The 19,221-nt window shown below is 42.4% G+C and overlaps 1 protein-coding gene across 6 annotated transcripts in view; it reads right to left on the minus strand.

Annotated features, from left to right (window-relative positions):
- The window catches only part of LOC139534554 (adhesion G protein-coupled receptor L3-like), a 301,582-nt gene extending 282,901 nt beyond the window's left edge, over positions 1-18,681 (minus strand). For all 6 annotated transcript variants that reach the window (XM_071333764.1, XM_071333763.1, XM_071333762.1 and 3 more), the window contains exon 1: positions 18,046-18,681. The gene's annotated coding sequence lies outside the window, so the exon portion shown is untranslated. The remainder of the gene's footprint in view (positions 1-18,045) is intronic.
- Between the last annotated feature and the right edge of the window lie 540 nt (positions 18,682-19,221).

Raw genomic sequence — 19,221 nt, forward strand, 5'->3', positions numbered from 1 at the left:
AGAGAAGTTTGATTGGGTTCAATTCCGGGCTCTGGCTGGGCCACTCAAGGACATTCAGAGACTTGCCCCGAACCCACTACTGCATTATCTTGGCTGTGTGCTTAGGGTTGTTGTCCTGTTGGAAGGTGAACCTTCACCCCAGTCTGAGGTCCTGAGGGCTCTGGAGCAGGTTTTCATCAAGGATCTCTGTACTTTGCTCTGTTCCTTTCCTTCGATCCTAGTCTCCCAGTCCCTACTGCTGAAAAACATACCCACAGCATGATGCTGCCACCACCATGCTTCACCGTAGGGGTGGTGCCAGGTTTCCTCCAAACATGACGCTTGACATTCAGGCCAAAGAGATCAATCTTGGCTTCATCAGACCAGATCATCTTGTTTCTCATGGTCAGAGTCCTTTAGCTGCCTTTTGGCAAACTCAAAGTAGGCTGTCATGTGTCTTCTACTGAGGAGTGGCTTCCGTCTGGCCACTGTACCATAAAGGCCTGATTGGTGGAATGCTGCGGAAATGGTTGTGCTTCTAGAAGGTTCTCACATCTCCACAGAGGAACTCTGGAGCTCTATGAGAGTGACCATCGGGTTCTTGGTCACCTCCCTAACCAAGGCCCTTCTCCGATTCCTCAGTTTAGCCGGGTGGCCAGCTCTAGAAAGAGTCTTGGTGGTTCCAAACTTCTTCCATTTAAGAATGATGGAGACCACTGTATTCTTGGGCACCTTCAATTCCGCATAAATGTTTTGGTACCCTTCCCCAGATCTGTGCCTCGACACAATCCTGTCTCGGAACAATTCCTTTGACCTCATGGCTTGGTTTTTGCTCTGACATTCACGGTCAACTGTGGGACATTATTTAGACAGGTCTGTACCTTTCCAAATCATGTCCAATCAATTTAATTTACCACAGGTGAACTCCAATCAAGTTGTAGAAACCTCTCAAGGATGATCAATGGAAATAGGATGCACCTGAGCTCAATTTCGAGTCTCATAGCAAAAGTTCTGAATTCTTATGTAAATAGGGCATCGGTTTTCAACATTTTATAAATTTGAGGGAACAAAACTTTTCGCTTTATCATTATGGGGTATTGTATGTAGATTCATGAGGAGTGTTTTTATTTAATCCATTTTAGAATAAGGTTGTAAAGTAACAAAATGTGAAACAAGGGAAGGGGTGTGAACACTTTCCCGAATGCACTGTACAGTGCCTTCAGAATGTATTCACACCCCTTTACTTTTCCACATTTTGTTATAGTACAATGTGGGATTAAAATGAATCTCTTTTTTATCAATGATTTACACAAAATACTCTGTCAAATAGGGAGAAAAATTTGAACATTTGTTAAAAAAAAAAAATATATATATATATATATATATATATATATATACTGTATATATATAAAAAACACTAATACACTGCGTTTGCCCATGTTGATGTCCTTTGGGTGGTGGACCATTCTTGATACATACGGGAAACTGTTGAGAGTGAAAAACCCAGCAGTGTTGTAGCTCTTGACACAAACCGGTGTGCCTGGCACCTACTACCATACACTGTTCAAAGTGCAATTAAATATGTCTGGCCCATTCACCCTCTGAATGGTACACATACACAAACCATGACTCAAGGCTTAAAAATCCTTCTTTAGCCTGGGACTGTCTCCTCCCCTTCATCTACACTGATTAAGTGGATTTAACAAGTGACATCAATAAAGGATCATAGATTTCACCTGGATTCAAGTATTAAACCCCTGTAGTAGATATATTAGAAATCACCTTTGGCAGAGATAACAGCTGTGAGTCTAAGAGCTTTGCACACCTGGATTGTAATGTAGTTACAATAGTTCAAATCAGTAAGGATGGTCTGAATGGATTGTCACTTTGTCATTTAGTAAACTCATAATTCACATAGCGTCCTTGCTCACTCATCAGCATGGAAGGTAGAGTATTTATAGGGTCTTCCGCTTTTCCTATTATGCTGAACAAAAATATTAAACACAACATGCAACAATTTCAATGATTTTACTGAGTACAGTTCATCAGGCTGTTGTGGCCTGTGGAATGTTGTCACACTTCTCTTCAATCGCTGTGCGAAGTTGCTGGATATTGGCAGAAACTACAACACGATGTCGTACATGTCAATCAAGAGTATCCCAAATATGCTCAACGAAGAACTGGGACATTTTTCAGCTTCCAGGAAATGTGTACAGATCATTGCGACATGGGGCTGCACATTACGCTGAAACATGAGGTGATGGCGGCGGATGAATGTCACGACAATGGGCCTTGGGATCTCGTCACGGTATCTCTGGGCATTCAAATTGTCATCGTTAAAAATGTAATTATCCCGGGTGGCGCAGTGGTCTAGAGCACTGCATCGCAGTGCTAGCTGCGCCACCAGAGTCTCTGGGTTCGCGCCCAGGCTCTGTGGCAGCCGGCCGCGACCGGGAGGTCCGTGGGGCGACGCACAATTGGCATAGCGTCGTCCGGGTTAGGGAGGGTTTGGCCGGTAGGGATATCCTTGTCTCATCGCGCTCCAGCGACTCCTGTGGCGGGCCGGGCGCAGTGCGCGCTAACCGAGGGGGGCGGGTGCACGGTGTTTCCTCCGACACATTGGTGCGGCTGGCTTCCGGGTTGGAGGCGCGCTGTGTTAAGAAGCAGTGCGGCTTGGTTGGGTTGTGCTTCGGAGGACGCATGGCTTTCGACCTTCGTCTCTCCCGAGCCCGTACGGGAGTTGTAGCGATGAGACAAGATAGTAATTACTAGCGATTGGATACCACGAAAATTGGGGAGAAAAGGGTAGAAAATTAATAAATAAAAAATAAAAATAATAATGTAATTATCCGTAGCTTACACCTGCCCATACCATAACCCCACTGCTACCATGGAGCACGCTGTTCACAACGTTGACATCAGCAAACCGCTCACCCACACAATACCATAAACGTGGTCTGTGGTTTAGGCCGGTTAAAAACAACGTTGGAGGCGGCATACGGTAGAGAAATGAACATTCAATTCTCTGGCAACAGCTCTGGTGGACATTCCTGCAGTGACCATGCCAATTGCACGCTCCCACAAAACTTAAGACATCTGTGGAATTGTATTGTGTGACAGAACTACACATCTTAGAGTGTCTTGCTATTGTCCCCAGCACAAGATGCACCTGTGTAATGATCATGCTGTTTAATCAGCTGCTTGACATGCCACAACTTTCAGGTGGATGGATTATCTTGGCAAAGGAGAAATGTTCACTATCAGGGATGTAAACTAATTTGTGCACAAAATTTGAGAAAAATACATTTCTGAGATCTTTTATTTCAGCTCATGAAACCAACACTTTACATGTCGCGTTTATATTTTTGTTCAGTGTAGCAAGCATGCGGAATATCCTTCCCCTATTCACTTCACCCATTTGAAAATATGAAGCGTGGTACTCAGTGTAATGTTGGATTTGCCCCAAACATAAGGCTTTGTATTCAGTACATAAAGTTTATTTCTTTGCCACATTTTTTGCAGTTTTACTTTAGTGCCTTGTTGCAAACAGGATGCATATTTTGGAATATTTTTTATTCTATACATGCTTCCTTTTCACTATGTCAATTAAGTTGGTATTGTGGTATAACTACAATGTTATTGATCCATCCTCAGTTATTTCTTATCACAGCCATGTAACTGTTTTCAAGTCACCATTGGTCTCATGGTGAAATCCCTGAGCGGTTTCCTTCCTCTCCGGCAACTGAGTTAAGGATGCCTCTATCTTTGTAGTGACTGGTTATTTGATACACCATCCAAAGTGTAATTAATAACTTCACCATGCTCAAAAGGATATTCAATGTCTGCTTTTCTTCTTACCCCATCTACCAACAGGTGTCCTTCTTTCCGAGGAATTGGAAAACCTCCCTGGTCTTTGTGGTTTAATCTGTGTTTGAAAATCAATGCTATACTGAATGACCTTAAAGCTATATGTATGTGTGGGTTAGAGAGATGAGGTATTCATTAAATACAAAAATCATGGTAACCCCTATTATTGCACAGAGTGAATCCATGCAATTTATTATGACACTTGTTGAGCACGTTTTTTCTCCTGAACTTATTTATTTCTTTGTCATAACAAAGAGGTTGAATACTTGAATCAAGACATTTCGGCTTTAAATGTATTCATTTGTAAAGATATATATATAACATTTTAAAAATGATGGGGTATTGTATGTAGGCCAGAGACAAAAACATCTACATTTAATCCACTTTAAAATTCAGGCTGTAGCAACAAAATGTGAAAAAAGGGATGTGAATCATTGGCAGTCGGTGCCATTTAAGAGTTTTTTTTATTAGCATGGCCTTACTTATGGCTCCAGGTCATCTACAAGACCCTGCTAGGTAAAGTCCCCCCTTATCTCGCTGGTCACCATAGCAGCACCCACCTGTAGCACGCGCTTCAGCAGGTACATCTTTCTGGTCACCCCCAAAGTCAATTTCTCCTTTGGCCGCCTCTCCTTCCAGTTCTCTGCTGCCATTGACTGGAACGAACTACAAAAATCTCTGAAACTGGAAACACTTATCTCCCTCACTAGCTTTCAGCACCAGCTGTCAGAGCAGCTCACAGATTACTGCACCTGTACATAGCCCATCTATAATTTAGCCGAAACAACTACCTCTTCCCCTACTGTATTTATTTATTTATTTTACTCCTTTGCACCCCATTATTTCTATTTCTACTTTGCACATTCTTCCACTGCAAATCTACCATTCCAGTGTTTTACTTGCTATATTGTATTTACCTCGCCACCATGGCCTTTTTTTGCCTTTACCTCCCTTATCTCACCTCATTTGCTCACATTGTATATAGACGTATTTTTCTACTGTGTTATTACCTGTATGTTTGTTTATTCCATGTGTAACTCTGTGTTGTTGTATGTGTCGAACTGCTTTGCTTTATCTTGGCCAGGTCGCAATTGTAAATGAGAACTTGTTCTCAACTTGCCTACCTGGTTAAATAAAGGTGAAATACAATAAAAATGTCTATTACAGCATATTGGATGGCTATCATTCATATTCCAGCTCAATGTCACATCTATAGGTTTAGTCTACTACATGATACTCAAATTTTCCATGTACCCATCATGAGGTTGCTGCAACCTAGCCTATTAATGAACGTTTACAACGTAGGCGCAAAGGTCAAGAGAATTGAGTAATTAAGGTGACAGACACATTCAATACCACCTTGCACACTCTTGCCTGTATGTATCTGATCTAGGGTGTAATCCTTAATCCAACAGTTGCAAATTACAGAATCTATTGGACAAATTCAGATATGTTTACCCGAAACATTTGACCCAAGTTAAACAATTTAAAGGCAATGCTACTAAATACTAATTGAGTGTATGTAAACTTCTGCCCCACTGGGAATGTGATGGAGAAATAAAAGCTGAAATAAATCATTTTCTACTATTATTCTGACATTTCACATTCTTAAAATAAAGTGGTGATCCTAACTGACCTAAGACAGGGAATTTTTACTAGGATTAAATGTCAAGAATTGTGAAAAACTGAGTTTAAATGTATTTGGCTAAGGTGTATGTAAACTTCTGACTTCAACTGTATGTATGTATGTACGTATGTATGTATGCACACATACAATTCTCGCAACTAAGCGCTCTCCTTCTCTCCCCTTTTCCGTGAACTTCGATGCACAACACATCAGCTGTCTGTGACCAGGCAAAAAAAACTTTCCAAGCCAAACCTTCATATCATAACCGCCTACATAGTTGTCCTGTCATAGTTCTATTAGTTCTAGTTGACTAACGCGTAAGGAAATCCGCTACAATCACATAGCACAGTGTAGTCAGAAAGCAGTTAGACCAGCGGGCCCCGGTGGCAATACATTAATAAAACCAAAAGCTTACCTTGACTTGAGAGTTCCAGCGTTGGATAGCCATATCCAGATCGCTAATATACCATGCCTCTCTGTTTGAGCTGGGTGTTTGAGTAGGCCAAAATATCTAGCTGCATTCGCAAGCTAACTGAACGTTAAAAAATAATAAAATCAAAAATACAACCAAATATGGCACTCACTCAATCTGTCAGAGCTACATGATTCTGATATTCTAAGCTCTGTTGTGGTTGACAGTGGTTGACCTTAGCTAAGCCTCAGGAGGTTCTCCCTCTCACTCTCTGAAATGAATTTATTCAAAACTATTATCTTGCTCTCCCTTTGATTCAACTACTCACCACATGTTATGCACTGCAGTGCTAGCTAGCTGTAGCTTATGCTTTCAGTACTAGATTAATTCTCTGATCTTTTGATTGGGTGGACAACATGTCAGTTAAGGCTGCAAGAGCTCTGATAGGTTTGAGGACGTCCTCTGAAAGTTGTCATAATTACTGTGGAAGTCTGTGGAAGGGGGTGAGAACCATGAGCCTCCTAGGTTTTGTATTGAGGTCGATGTACCGAGGAGAACAGTAGCTAGCTGTCCTCCATGGTGCAGAACCCTATGGGCCCTGGTCAAAATCAGTATATATTTTTTACAGATAAAACATGAATTTTTTATTTTAAAATACATGTGCAGGTGTGGTTGGAAACCCAATGTGTGGGGTGCCATTTGGGACGCAATTAAGACATTTATCATTTGAAAACCTTTGCGATAACTTGATGGGTGGCATCTGTATTCCTTAGGCATGTGACACATTTGGCATTGTCCATCATTGTACGGTATAGGAACTATACATTGATATTTATGATATGGTGCATGGAATTAAAGCCTTTTTGATCGGCAATTAGTGGTCAGATCAGGAGGTCTCCATGGTTTGGGAGGCATAAATACGAACTGTCATCGTCATTCATTTGTATGCGACTGGAGGTGCACTTGCTCATTACGGATTCAGACCCAAACCTGCCTTCCAAACAGGCCATAAATTAACCCAAGTCCCTCCATTTAGCAGAAAAAGCCCTGTTTTGTTTGCGTCCCCACCACATCTAGTTAAGGAAAAAACCTCCAAACCTAGCAAAGCTTCAATATCAATCTTCTCCTCAGAAAACGTGTCACATTGTAAAATACATATAGACAAATGGATCACACTTTACAGAGTAGTAAAGAGGTTGATGTACTGGGGCTTCGTTGGACTATGTCAGTTTAATAGCTTCTGGGTGCCTTTTAACACCAGGAGGATCATAAGAGACGCTAGGATTCCTTCAAATGCTAAATCGACATTTCAGGAATTATAGCCAGCATATAAATTATTTCACATCAATCTTTTTCACACTCACACGTCAGGTCAGGTCGCACATACAGAGATAACTACCAAACTTAAACCTTCTGATTTGATTCATTCCTGTTGTGGGAGGACTAGGTGAATCAAAGTGGACTGATTTTAATAAACCAATGGAACTGGCAAGTTTCTTTCATATGGTAACTGAATATAATTGTGTATATCACATAACTCCCATGCCTTACGTATATAACAGTTCTACACATTGTTCAATAATACCATACAATAAACGTATAACTGGTGAGAAAAGAAGTTGCCCATGTACTAGTCCTTCTAGTGGGTTTTACACCTTCGTAACTAACATTTGATTACTCCGAATGACACCATCACTTCAGATGAATTTACCTATTCCAGGATACACTAGATGTCCACATACTTTTGGTCATCTACTCTTCGAACATCTCATTGCAAAATCATGGGCATTGATATGGAGTTGGTCCCCCCTTTGCTTCTATAACAGCCTCCGCTCTTCTGGGAAGGCTTTCCACTAATGTTGCTTCCATTCAGCCACAAGAGCATTAGTGAGGTTGATGTTGAGCGATTAGGCCTGGTTCGCAGTCGGCGTTTCAATTCATCCCAAAGGTGTTCAATGGGGTTGATGTCAGGGCTCTGAGCAGGCCAGTCAAGTTCTTCCACACCGATCGACAAACCATTTCTGTATGGACCTCGCTTTGTGCACGGGGGCATTGTCATGCTGAAACAGGAAAAGACATTCCGCAAACTGTTGCCACAAAGTCGGAAGCACAGAATTGTCTAGAAAGTCATTGTATGCTGTAGCGTTAAGTTCCAACTTCACTGGAACTAAGGGGACTAGCCCGAAACATGAAAAACAACCCCAGACCATTATTCCTCCCCACCAAACTTTACATTTGGCACTATGCATTGGTACAGGTAGTGTTCCTGGCATCCGCCAAACCCAGATTCGTCCGTCAGACTGCCAGATGGTGAAGCGTGACTCATCACTCGAGAGAAGGTATTCCCACTGCTCCAGAGTCCAATGGCAGCGAGCTTTACACCCCTCCAGCTGACGCTTGGCATTGCACATGGTGATCTTAGGCTTGTGTGCGGCTGCTCGTTCATGGAAACCAATTTCATGAAGGTACCGACGAACAGTTCTTGTGCTGACGTTGCTTAAAGAGGCAGTTTGGAACCCGATAGTGAGTGTTGCAACCGAGGACAGATTATTATTTATTTTTTACACACTATGTGCTTCAGCACCCGGCAGTCTCGTTCTGTAAACTTGTGTGGCTTATCACTTTGCAGCTGAACCGTTGTTGCTCCTACATGTTTCCACTTCACAATAACAGCACTTGCAGTTGACCGGGGCAGCTCTAGCAGGGCAGAAATTTTACAAACTGACTTGATGGAAAGGTGGAATCCTATGACGGTGCCACGTTTGAAGTCACTGAGCTCTTTAGTAAGGCCATTCTACTTCCAATGTTTGTCTACGGAGACACATGGCTGTGTGCTCAATTTTATACACCTGTCAGCAACGGCTGTGGCTGAAATAGCCTAATCAACTCATTTGAAGGGGTGTCCACATATATATATAAGTATACAGTGGGGAGAACAAGTATTTGATACACTGACAATTTTGCAGGTTTTCCTACTTACAAAGCATGTAGAGGTCTGTAATTTTTATCATAGGTACACTTCAACTGTGAGAGAAGGAATTTAAAACAAAAATCCAGAAAATCACATTGTATGATTTTTAAGTAATTAATTTGCATTTTATTGCATGACATAAGTATTTGATACATCAGAAAAGCAGAACTGAATATTTGGTACAGAAACCTTAGTTTGCAATTACAGAGATCATACGTTTCCTGTAGTTCTTGACCAGGTTTGTACACACTGCAGCAGGGATTTTGGCCCACTCCTCCATACAGACCTTCTCCAGATCCTTCAGGTTTCGGGGCTGTCGCTGGGCAATACGGACTTTCGGCTCCCTCCAAAGATTTTCTATTGGGTTCAGGTCTGGAGACTGGCTAGGCCACTCCAGGACCTTGAGATGCTTCTTACGGAGCCACTCCTTAGTTGCCCTGGCTGTGTGTTTCGGGTCGTTGTCATGCTGGAAGACCCAGCCACGACCCATCTTCAATGCTCTTACTGAGGGAAGGAGGTTGTTGGTCAAGATCTCGCGATACATGGCCCCATCCATCCTCCCCTCAATACGGTGCAGTCGTCCTGTCCCCTTTGCAGAAAAGCATCCCCAAAGAATGATGTTTCCACCTCCATGCTTCACGGTTGGGATGGTGTTCTTGGGGTTGTACTCATCCTTCTATTCCTCCAAACACGGCGAGTGGAGTTTAGAGCAAAAAGCTCTATTTTTGTCTCATCAGACCACATGACCTTCTCCCATTCCTCCTCTGGATCATCCAGATGGTCATTGGCAAACTTCAGACGGGCCTGGACATGCGCTGGCTTGAGCAGGGGGACCTTGCGTGCGCTGCAGGATTTTAATCCATGACGGCGTAGTGTGTTACTAATGGTTTTCTTTGAGACTGTGGTCCCAGCTCTCTTCAGGTCATTGACCAGGTCCTGCCGTGTAGTTCTGGGCTGATCCCTCACATTCCTCATGATCATTGATGCCCCACGAGGTGAGATCTTGCATGGAGCCCCAGACCGAGGGTGATTGACCGTCATCTTGAACTTCTTCCATTTTCTAATAATTGTGCCAACAGTTGTTGCCTTCTCACCAAGCTGCTTGGCTATTGTCCTGTAGCCCATCCCAGCCTTGTACAGGTCTACAATTTATCCCTGATGTCCTTACACAGCTCTCTGGTCTTGGCCATTGTGGAGAGGTTGGAGTCTGTTTGATTGAGTGTGTGGACAGGTGTCTTTTATACAGGTAACGAGTTCAAACAGGTGCAGTTAATACAGGTAATGAGTGGAGAACAGGAGGGCTTCTTAAAGAAAAACTAACAGGTCTGTGAGAGCCGGAATTCTTACTGGTTGGTAGGTGATCAAATACTTATGTCATGCAATAAAATGCAAATTAATTACTTAAAAATCATACAATGTGATTTTCTGGATTTTTGTTTTAGATTCCGTCTCTCACAGTTGAAGTGTACCTATGATAAAAATGACAGACCTCTACATGCTTTGTAAGTAGGAAAACCTGCAAAATCGGCAGTGTATCAAATACTTGTTCTCCCCACTGTATATAGTGTACATCAATAGAAACCCTAAAAGGTCACCCTATTTAATCAAAAGGAGGGCTCTTCTAAGACACTACTGTAGGTAAAAGGTCACACTCAATAAATCTACAGCAACACTCATCACGTCAAGCTTCTATCCCTATTCTATAAATCCATCTGCTATTGTCACAGTTACAGTAGGCCTATGAACAACAATTAAATAGACGACGACAGTTCTGAATTGTATTTCCTTTACATCTGAAGGGATTAAGGACGCATGTCCATTTGTGAACTCGGCGGCACTCAAAACTACAAAGCAAATACATCACATTCAGAGTCTGAGATATCTGGTGTGAGGTTTGAGTTGTAAATTGTAACGCTGCTCAGCCTAACTGTTTTGACCCCCCCAGGGACAAGTTAAGTGGCAAATTGAAGGTGGAAGGGAGGTAGCAGATTATTGAAAAACTGCAGGCTCAGGGAAAGTCAACGAGCAAAGAAATTTGACTGGGTGGGGGGGGGGGGGGGGGAATACGTAATTGGTCATGCTGGGGCCAAGCGCACGCCACACGGGTCGAGCTCTGCCCTCGCTGACATGCCACCCTCGTAGGCTTTTATTCAAATTGAATGCATAAATGACTTGAATTAATGTGACGTGGCACCGGAACTCGGGAAAGATGGCCGACGGGCTATTTTTATGTGTATCGTTTCCCGTCTTTATTGGATGGACCGCAACAGCATAACGGGTTTCATTGTAGGAGTCATCAAATCAACGGGGGCCAAGTTGATTTAGAGTGATTTTATGTTCCATGATGGTCACATTCCCTAATTTTCTCTCTGCCTCTGACTCAACCCATAAGTTTCCAGTGCATTGTCTGATTGACAAGCCTACTGGAAGCAGCTATGACAATTCCATGACTATGACAATTCATAAGCTGCTCTTTTAAAACACTGCAAACTTATGGGCATGAAATCCCCCACAACTCCATCCCGCCTAACAGCGGTCGATCATCGGCCCCTACTAGGGCTGTGATGGTCGCGTAATTTTGGATGACAGTTATTTGCCAGCCAAATGGCCGCCGTCACAGTTAACTATCGTTCTAATTTTAAGACGCAAATTCTCTCCTCCTGACTACATGTGCTGCCATAGAAATATAATGAATAGAATGGGCATCCAGATTCAAATCAATGATGGCATAATAGTGGACTGTCGGCCATTGCAAGTGTACCCACAGGAGCAAAGCAGTAAGTAAAAGCAGGAAATGTACACCAATACGTGCTGTGATTTGTTGATCAGGTCAACTGAAACTACAAAAAATATATTCCATTGCATGAGCTACATCACGTAACAATTTGAATGAACATTCTAGATTACTAAGGAAATGATTGCATCACTATACCAGGCAGCCACTGCGAGTGTACCCATACATTTACCAGTCAAATTGACAGGGTTAGAGGTTCCAAGCACATTTCCAGTCATTCTAGTTCTATGTGTGCTGCTGCAGGGAGGAGGGTGTTGCTTAGGCAACCGAAAACCTTGCTTGTTTCAGCAAGGAGCAACAAAGTTATCACGTTGTTAAGATTCCATGTTACCGCAGAAACTGATTTCATTTTCATGACGTCTTCAACCATAACCATCGTTACACGGTAAATTGTGCCAGCCCTAGACCCTACCCTCGTACCCTCTTCCCAACCGCATTTGGGGGCAAACTCAGCAAAGAGAAAGGTGCTGGAATGAATTTGATAATCCCTGTCATAAGGGAGAAGAATGGGGTTATTCGAGGATAATGAATGGGTTAGCAAATGAGAGGGATGGTGGGATGAATGCATGTCTTCGATCACACTCACATTGCCACACACCGCATCATTCTCCTCAGTCTGACAATAGAAAATAAAAAAATAACACTACGTGACTCATAGGGCACCAAATGTGTGTGTCTGTCTGTCCGTCTGTCTGTCTGTGCTTGTGTTTTAAACCACTCAAAAACCCTTAAGAGCTCAAAACCTTTCCAGTTCCATCTTTTGTGCGGAGCCAAACGCTGATGCAGAAGCACTTAACTTGTACCACAATAACCCCTGTCATCTCACTACTCTGACCCTGCAAATCGCCCGCCTTCGATATATAGAGCCGCGGCTACGGGCCTCAAATATGCCTTTTGTCACTTCCTGAAAGCAAACCTTGGCCTTAATGGCTCTTATGTTCTGTATCGTGTCCATGGTGTTTCCTCTAGGCCTTTTCTTTTAAAACACTCAAACACTTCGAGGTCATCCCTTTTTCCGAGCTGCAGCATCAAGCATCCAATTGCACGACCCTATCTTTCAAACATGTCAATCGAGGAAGGATCCACCACAATGCTCTGGACACCTCAATACAGCCTCATTTTCTACCGGACTTTCCTTTTGTTGACAGTTTGTGAAAGCTTTTCACCCCAACCTTTCTGTCCGAGCTCTTTGTAGCCCAGGACACTGAAAGTGTTGAGCGAGACGTGCCTCAAAGGACCTTTACTTTCCACGGCCATGGTTCTTTTCTTTTCTGCCACTCTTTTCTTCTTCTGTCACATTCCTGCCACAGACGAGTCCTGGCAGACCGGCTTGTCTCACCTTAACAGCATGATCACTCCTGTCCTGGAGACCCCAGAGAGCCAAGGCCCTCACACTGGCAGCAGGGGCCTTTTTGGCCTACATGAGTGTGTGTGTGTAAGAGAGTCGGGCAGGTAGCCTAACTGTTGTTTCCTTGGCATCTGTCATTCTACCTGGTTGTATGCAAGGATTTAGCCAAGCCTGGCTATTTGTACCCATAAAGGACATGATTGATTGCCTGGCTACCCAAACTCCTTGCTTCGGCCAAACGCCACAGACCTTAGTTTCTTCTCCGCAATGAGTCTAGATCTGAATACCTCCGACAATTTCTAGAACACAAACATTCTAACCGTTCTGATTGGTCCCAGAAACCAATGGGTTGGGCCAGAGCCAGGACACACGTAGGTCAAACGGCATTTCAAAAATGTGTCATTGGTTTCGATACTCTGATTGGTTAGAGATGATCCCGTCGCTGATGACTTTGGTTTTGTACAACACCCCTCGTTTTGACATCACCACAAACAACTTCAACGATGGCCGTCTCAGACTAAAGTATGTAACGAACGATGGAGCAGCAGCACTCATTGAGTTGTCAGGCAATATGATTGATGCTACGCTAGCATTTCTAAAGCCTTTATTCCAGGTCGAATCACAAATGTCTAACAATGCAACCGCCAGCTGCATACGGCAATCCGTAGGGATCCAAGGTCAATTTTGACAATCATACATTTACCCCCTCATGCCATCCAGCAACCCACAAATCTATTCCAACACCAATTTTGGCAATGACCAAATTGGTTGAAAATTCCAAGCCACATTTGGTGTGACCTAAGTGTTATTTTGGTTTGTCAGGGAAGCATTGAAGGGGAGGGGGGCAAAAAACACAATTACCAGGTGCTGCTGGCTTCGCCTCTCTTCCTGTAATTGTTTTTCTGGCTTCTATAAAGAAACTAATTTCCCTCATTAAACACAATGTACATGGAGACAGAAGGCAGTCGGTGCAGAAGCCACAATGAACAAATGGCTTTTGATTGAAGAACAGATGATCGTACATGCAGGCGCCGAGATGAATATGAATTTCACCCCTGAAACCAGTTTGTACATGTACCTGAGCAATAAGATGCATATACTGTTACATGAGCCATGTCCCGCACCCAAACAGGCAAAGGAAAATAGATTGAGGTGATATTCCACCAGTTAGTGATCAAACCACTTCAACATTCAACACTCCCCCTTACTGTACCTCAAGCAGCAACGTTGTCTTAGGGCTGAATGTGATGTACAGGAAGTGTCCATTGATTTTGTTCAAAGACGACTCATATTCAGATAAATCACAACCTCTCATCCTAAAGCTATCAACTAATTTGAGCTCTGAAAATAATTAAGGCCTAGTCTGTAGCAAGAGGGAGATTAGAGTGAGACCGTGAAAGTGTGAGAGCGCCGCAATTTACAGACATCTAAATACCCTCCATAGCCTAGTAGCCTCTAGCCTTTGTAGGCTATTCAAATCGATACAAGGACAGTACTTTTTAACTCCAGCAAAAGCCTTAATTTACAACAGAGGAACTATTAAGTCATATCCTATACAGTTCAATCGATGAAGAGAATTGAAGAGCTCATGTCTCGATTCATACTGTAATGGCAAATGTGATTCCACCTGCTGCGTATTAATGTTCAAAATGAAAGAACAAAATCACATTAATCAAATAGACTTTATGAAAACGCAAATACACTCACTGAGAACTAAGACAGTGCATTTGGAAAAAGGGAGAAAAAGAAAATGGAAAAACAGCACACAAAATGAGATTGCGTCGGAGGACGAAATGCAATGGCAGCCCATATGGAAGTAGTCAGGATTGGTTTTGGTGAAACCTAAGTTCACTGAGGACACCAAATTAACCCATATCATTATAAATTGACGCCATTAGCGGGAATGTGAAGCAACGAAGAGGGGAGGGCTTACATCATGAGAGTAATATAAAAACACAGAGGCTCTGTCCAGAGAGACAATGCAGAATAAAGACCTCCAAGTGGAGCTGGCAAGAGCCGTTCCAACCTATACACACCCATCATCCGGGTTAAGAGAGATAACCAGTTGTTGCGTAGTTGTTAGAGAAACGTCTCAGTAAAACCATCTTTGTCAAGGCCACAAAACGAAAGACAATAAAAACGAGGGAAAACAGCCATCCTGAAGGGTAAACCATTCATAAAAGGTACTATAGCCCTTTATAAGGACCTTTATAATGCTTCACAAACCATTCATAAGCAAATGTCATACTAAACAGTAAAAGGGTATTTAGCATTTGGCAATGCATCAGATAGATGTAAGTACTGGTTATATCATTACACCTTAATTGTATGACTTTGCTTACAAAGCATATAGGCCTTCGAAGGTTTTATGATGGCTTTGTTAAACCTTTGTTGTTCGAGCAACATCATTGCGGGACCTTGTCAGCTGCATATCCTGTATACAACAGCTGTTCACTAAAACATTAGGCTCTCAGTAGGTAGCTATCTGCCTGGCTTGTAAACATGGGTGGGACCACCTGGCTAGGATTAAACATTGATAACCATCCACCGCACCATTGATTCAAATAACTGCTTATTAAACCCAATTAAATAATTACTTCCAAATTTGATTATTTTAGGCCTAGATTGATCAAATCAATGTGTTTGAGCTAACTGCCCAAAAACACTCCCTTTCCTTTATTTATATGTACCAGTTTGATTGAATTCCAGCCCAGAACAAATAGATAAAGTTTGGTTTAGTGAAAAACCACCTACTAAGCCTTAGAACACCTAAAGCAGTAATGTCCATAGGGTACCACTGATTGTTTTCACACAGGTAAGGGCTTACGAGTGGCACAGTGGTCTAAGGCACTGCATCTCAATGCTAGAAGTGTCACAAGACCCTGGTTCGATCCCAGGCTGTATCACAACCGGACATGATTGGGAGTCTCATAGGGCAGCGCACAATTGGCCCAGGGTAGCCCGGTATTGTAAAATAAGAATTTGTTCTTTACTGACTTGCCTAGTTAAATAAAGAATCGAAGTACCAGCTCTGGGGTGCTGTGTGACTCCCTAATTTCCTTTTTTTTGGCAATAAAAGGCAGTTTACAGACAGAGCAACTGTTGCTACTGACAGGATTATCAATTTTCCAGACATGTTGACTTTACATCATAAGCGGTTGGCTAAAATGAATTAGGCAAGACATCCAGAATGCACTGCAATGGGGCGGCGCCACAATAAGAGGTAAATCAAGGTCAGCATCTCTCAATATAGTCAAAAGTAAAATCCGTCAGACATTCCACCGTTGGGACACTTTGTCCACAGCTGTGGAGCAAATATTATGAAGAACGACATGGCATTGGATAAGCAAAGACAAGATACATTGAAAGTAAACTACAGGTTGACATCCAATTAGACAGAAAGCTTCAACTGTCCTCTCGTCATTCCTCTTGGGGGAGAATGTCAAGGTCTTCGCCGTCTGAGGTAGATGGCTGTGTTAGTTTTGTTGTGGGCATGTTTACCGTACACCCACCACATTGACGATATTGCTGTAATCACGTGTCACCACCTTGGGAGCACTTCACAGATGATGAGACAGAGTCAGCGACAAAGAGATTGCGCGCTAGTAGGCCTAGCCCTGGGTAGAATGTCTGGGAAATAACTGTTATCTGATGGGACGGATTCAAAATAAATGAATGTTACCGACTCGGATCCTAATTGGAATGTTTTATGTCGCACCCGCACAATAGCCAGTCACTCCTGTTAGTCCATTCCATTTCAAATTCAAAATGGCATTGCGGACAAAATAACAAAACATATTGAAATGAGACAAAAGACAACTAAGATCACTGCTGTGGAGGGTTAAGAAAAGTTCTGATCAAAATGTTAGCCTAGCTACCGCTGCCAGTTTAGATTTAATATGCATGAATCAAAGCTTATCTACAGTGTTTGTCCAACACCCACAATTTCCAGACAAGAGCCTATAGAAGCCTGTAAGCTTCATGGTAGTAAGGCAGAGGTAGGCAGAGGTGTTCAGAGCTGTTGTTGATAGGCCTACCTCGGGAATCACAATGTAAAATCCATCACTACATGAGTTGAAATACATTTCTATAACATTATGCAACACAACATATAACCTATGCTCTTTGTGCAAGTGATGTTTGATAAATAAATATATAAGTTAGCCCAACATGCATTCTTTGGAATGAGATGATCAACATAAATGTAACCAATTCTGGTTGCTCATAAGCCTACAGTTCCTTTCTGGTGAGATGCAGAAGTGCCCCACTGCTCTGTTACTGCGTCAGTTTTTCCCCTTTAACTTGCATGGTGGCACTAAAAATTGTCAAAATTCCAAATGCAGGAAATTTGCCAAAAAACTCCATCCATTTTCCATTTTCCCTTGAACATCTTATTGTATACAACCCCTGTTTCAAGCAGACATGGCATGTACGGGACTACCTGAACGGTTTTGCAGTGTATCCAACACAAACTTAATTCATTGCAATACATTCATCATCCAACTTCACATTGATTTTGCGCAATGTAAAAATCGGTGCACGTCCTTTCAACATGCTCTGAAAGAAAGGTAGTGAATGGAGAAACGCACCTTGCACGAGCATAGTTCCAACCATTCCCTTCACAATAAACCATGATGCACCAAACTATTTGAAATGTAAGCATCGGTTCTCGTGTTTGGCTAGAGCAGGACGGACGCGCTCATTGAAAAAATGCCTATTGTCTTTAATTAAGTGACGCTCGTTAATCACCGCAACAGACACCAGAAAGTATCGATATCTTGACTAAGCAATTCATTGCAAACTGCATAGCCAATAAATAATGCCGACAAGTTTATTTAAAAATCTAAGTCTAGCATCATTTTGGGGGGGATACAGTCTAGCATATAACATCACTAGCCTACACATTGCATTGAACACTCAGCGTTGTCGCAAATATTGGATATAGGAGAAACTGCAGGTAGCCTAATTGAAGTGCATATGCGCATCAAAATATAGATGCAGATGAAGCTAAAATCATATAGTCTACATTTTAGTAGAATATTCTTACCGTGTTTTAGAAGATGATACCGGTGAAAACGATTATACCCTTCAAGTAGTCATCCCATTGAAAGTGTAAGTAATAAAATTGCTCACACAATATTGTCTTTCCCCAATGGATAGGCTATCGTACTTGCGCACTGAAAACCATGCAGATTTCAATCTACTCAGATGATCGAGGGAAAAGAACGCGATTCCCAAATATTATTTCGAATAACTCCGTTAAGGCTATAGCCTATTCTTTCACGAGTCCGGTAAGTTAATAGAAGAGCTGGAAATGTCTGTAGTATGATCCGTGTAGCCTATAGGCTACTGATGATATTGCGGGAGAAAGCCTACACAAGGAGCCCGTTCTATCTAGATGTCAATCCCTCAACAGTGACACACGTCCTCTTTTGTGCAGTAGCTAGGCTACATCATGTCCTAAAGAAAAAGCTCAAAGGCGTAACATGTTATGCCAACAAAAAAAGAGTATCCAAAATAATGTATTTAGCCTCTTGTTAGAAAAGGTCCACGGCAAAGAACTCGAGATATTGTTTCCAAAGCTGAGCTCTCGGCGCATGACAAACCAAATTCGGAGCACTGCCTGAGAGAAATGCGGTCTTGACTCGACTCAAGGTAGAATGCGAGAACGGCGAGAGGCAAAACTCGGATCTGGATTGACGCTCACAACATATACTCGGGCTCCACCTAGCAGTAAAGATGGGATAAAAATGCAACCAACTACCTACGCCGCCTCTACCTGTATCATGCTTAAATTACTCATGTCAAAGTCATATTACATTTTGTCCGGAAAATATTGATGTGTAACAGACGGCCTTACCAGACTAAGTGCGTCCTAAAACTACTTGGTAAGGCTGTGGAAACGAGGCAATTGTCAACTGCTAGCAACACCGTAGGCATCTACTGATCGGTATAAGCATGTAACATTCTTAGTTTGCACATTTATAAAGCTGTAGGCTAATACACCGTTTTAAGATTGCTTGAAATTGTGTGACTGTGAATGTCTCCAATCTCGAAAATGTAAAGATTCAGATAATGAATTGATGAATGGTTTCCAAATCAATCACCAATAGCAGTCTTTCTTTTACATACAAATGTTTGAATATCAATGACGTGTAGACTTTGATAGTGACGCACATTCATATTAAGTATACTGGTACACCTTGAACTAGTGCAGACAGTG

Source organism: Salvelinus alpinus, chromosome 11, assembly GCF_045679555.1.
Source record: "Salvelinus alpinus chromosome 11, SLU_Salpinus.1, whole genome shotgun sequence".
NCBI lineage: Eukaryota > Metazoa > Chordata > Actinopteri > Salmoniformes > Salmonidae > Salvelinus > Salvelinus alpinus.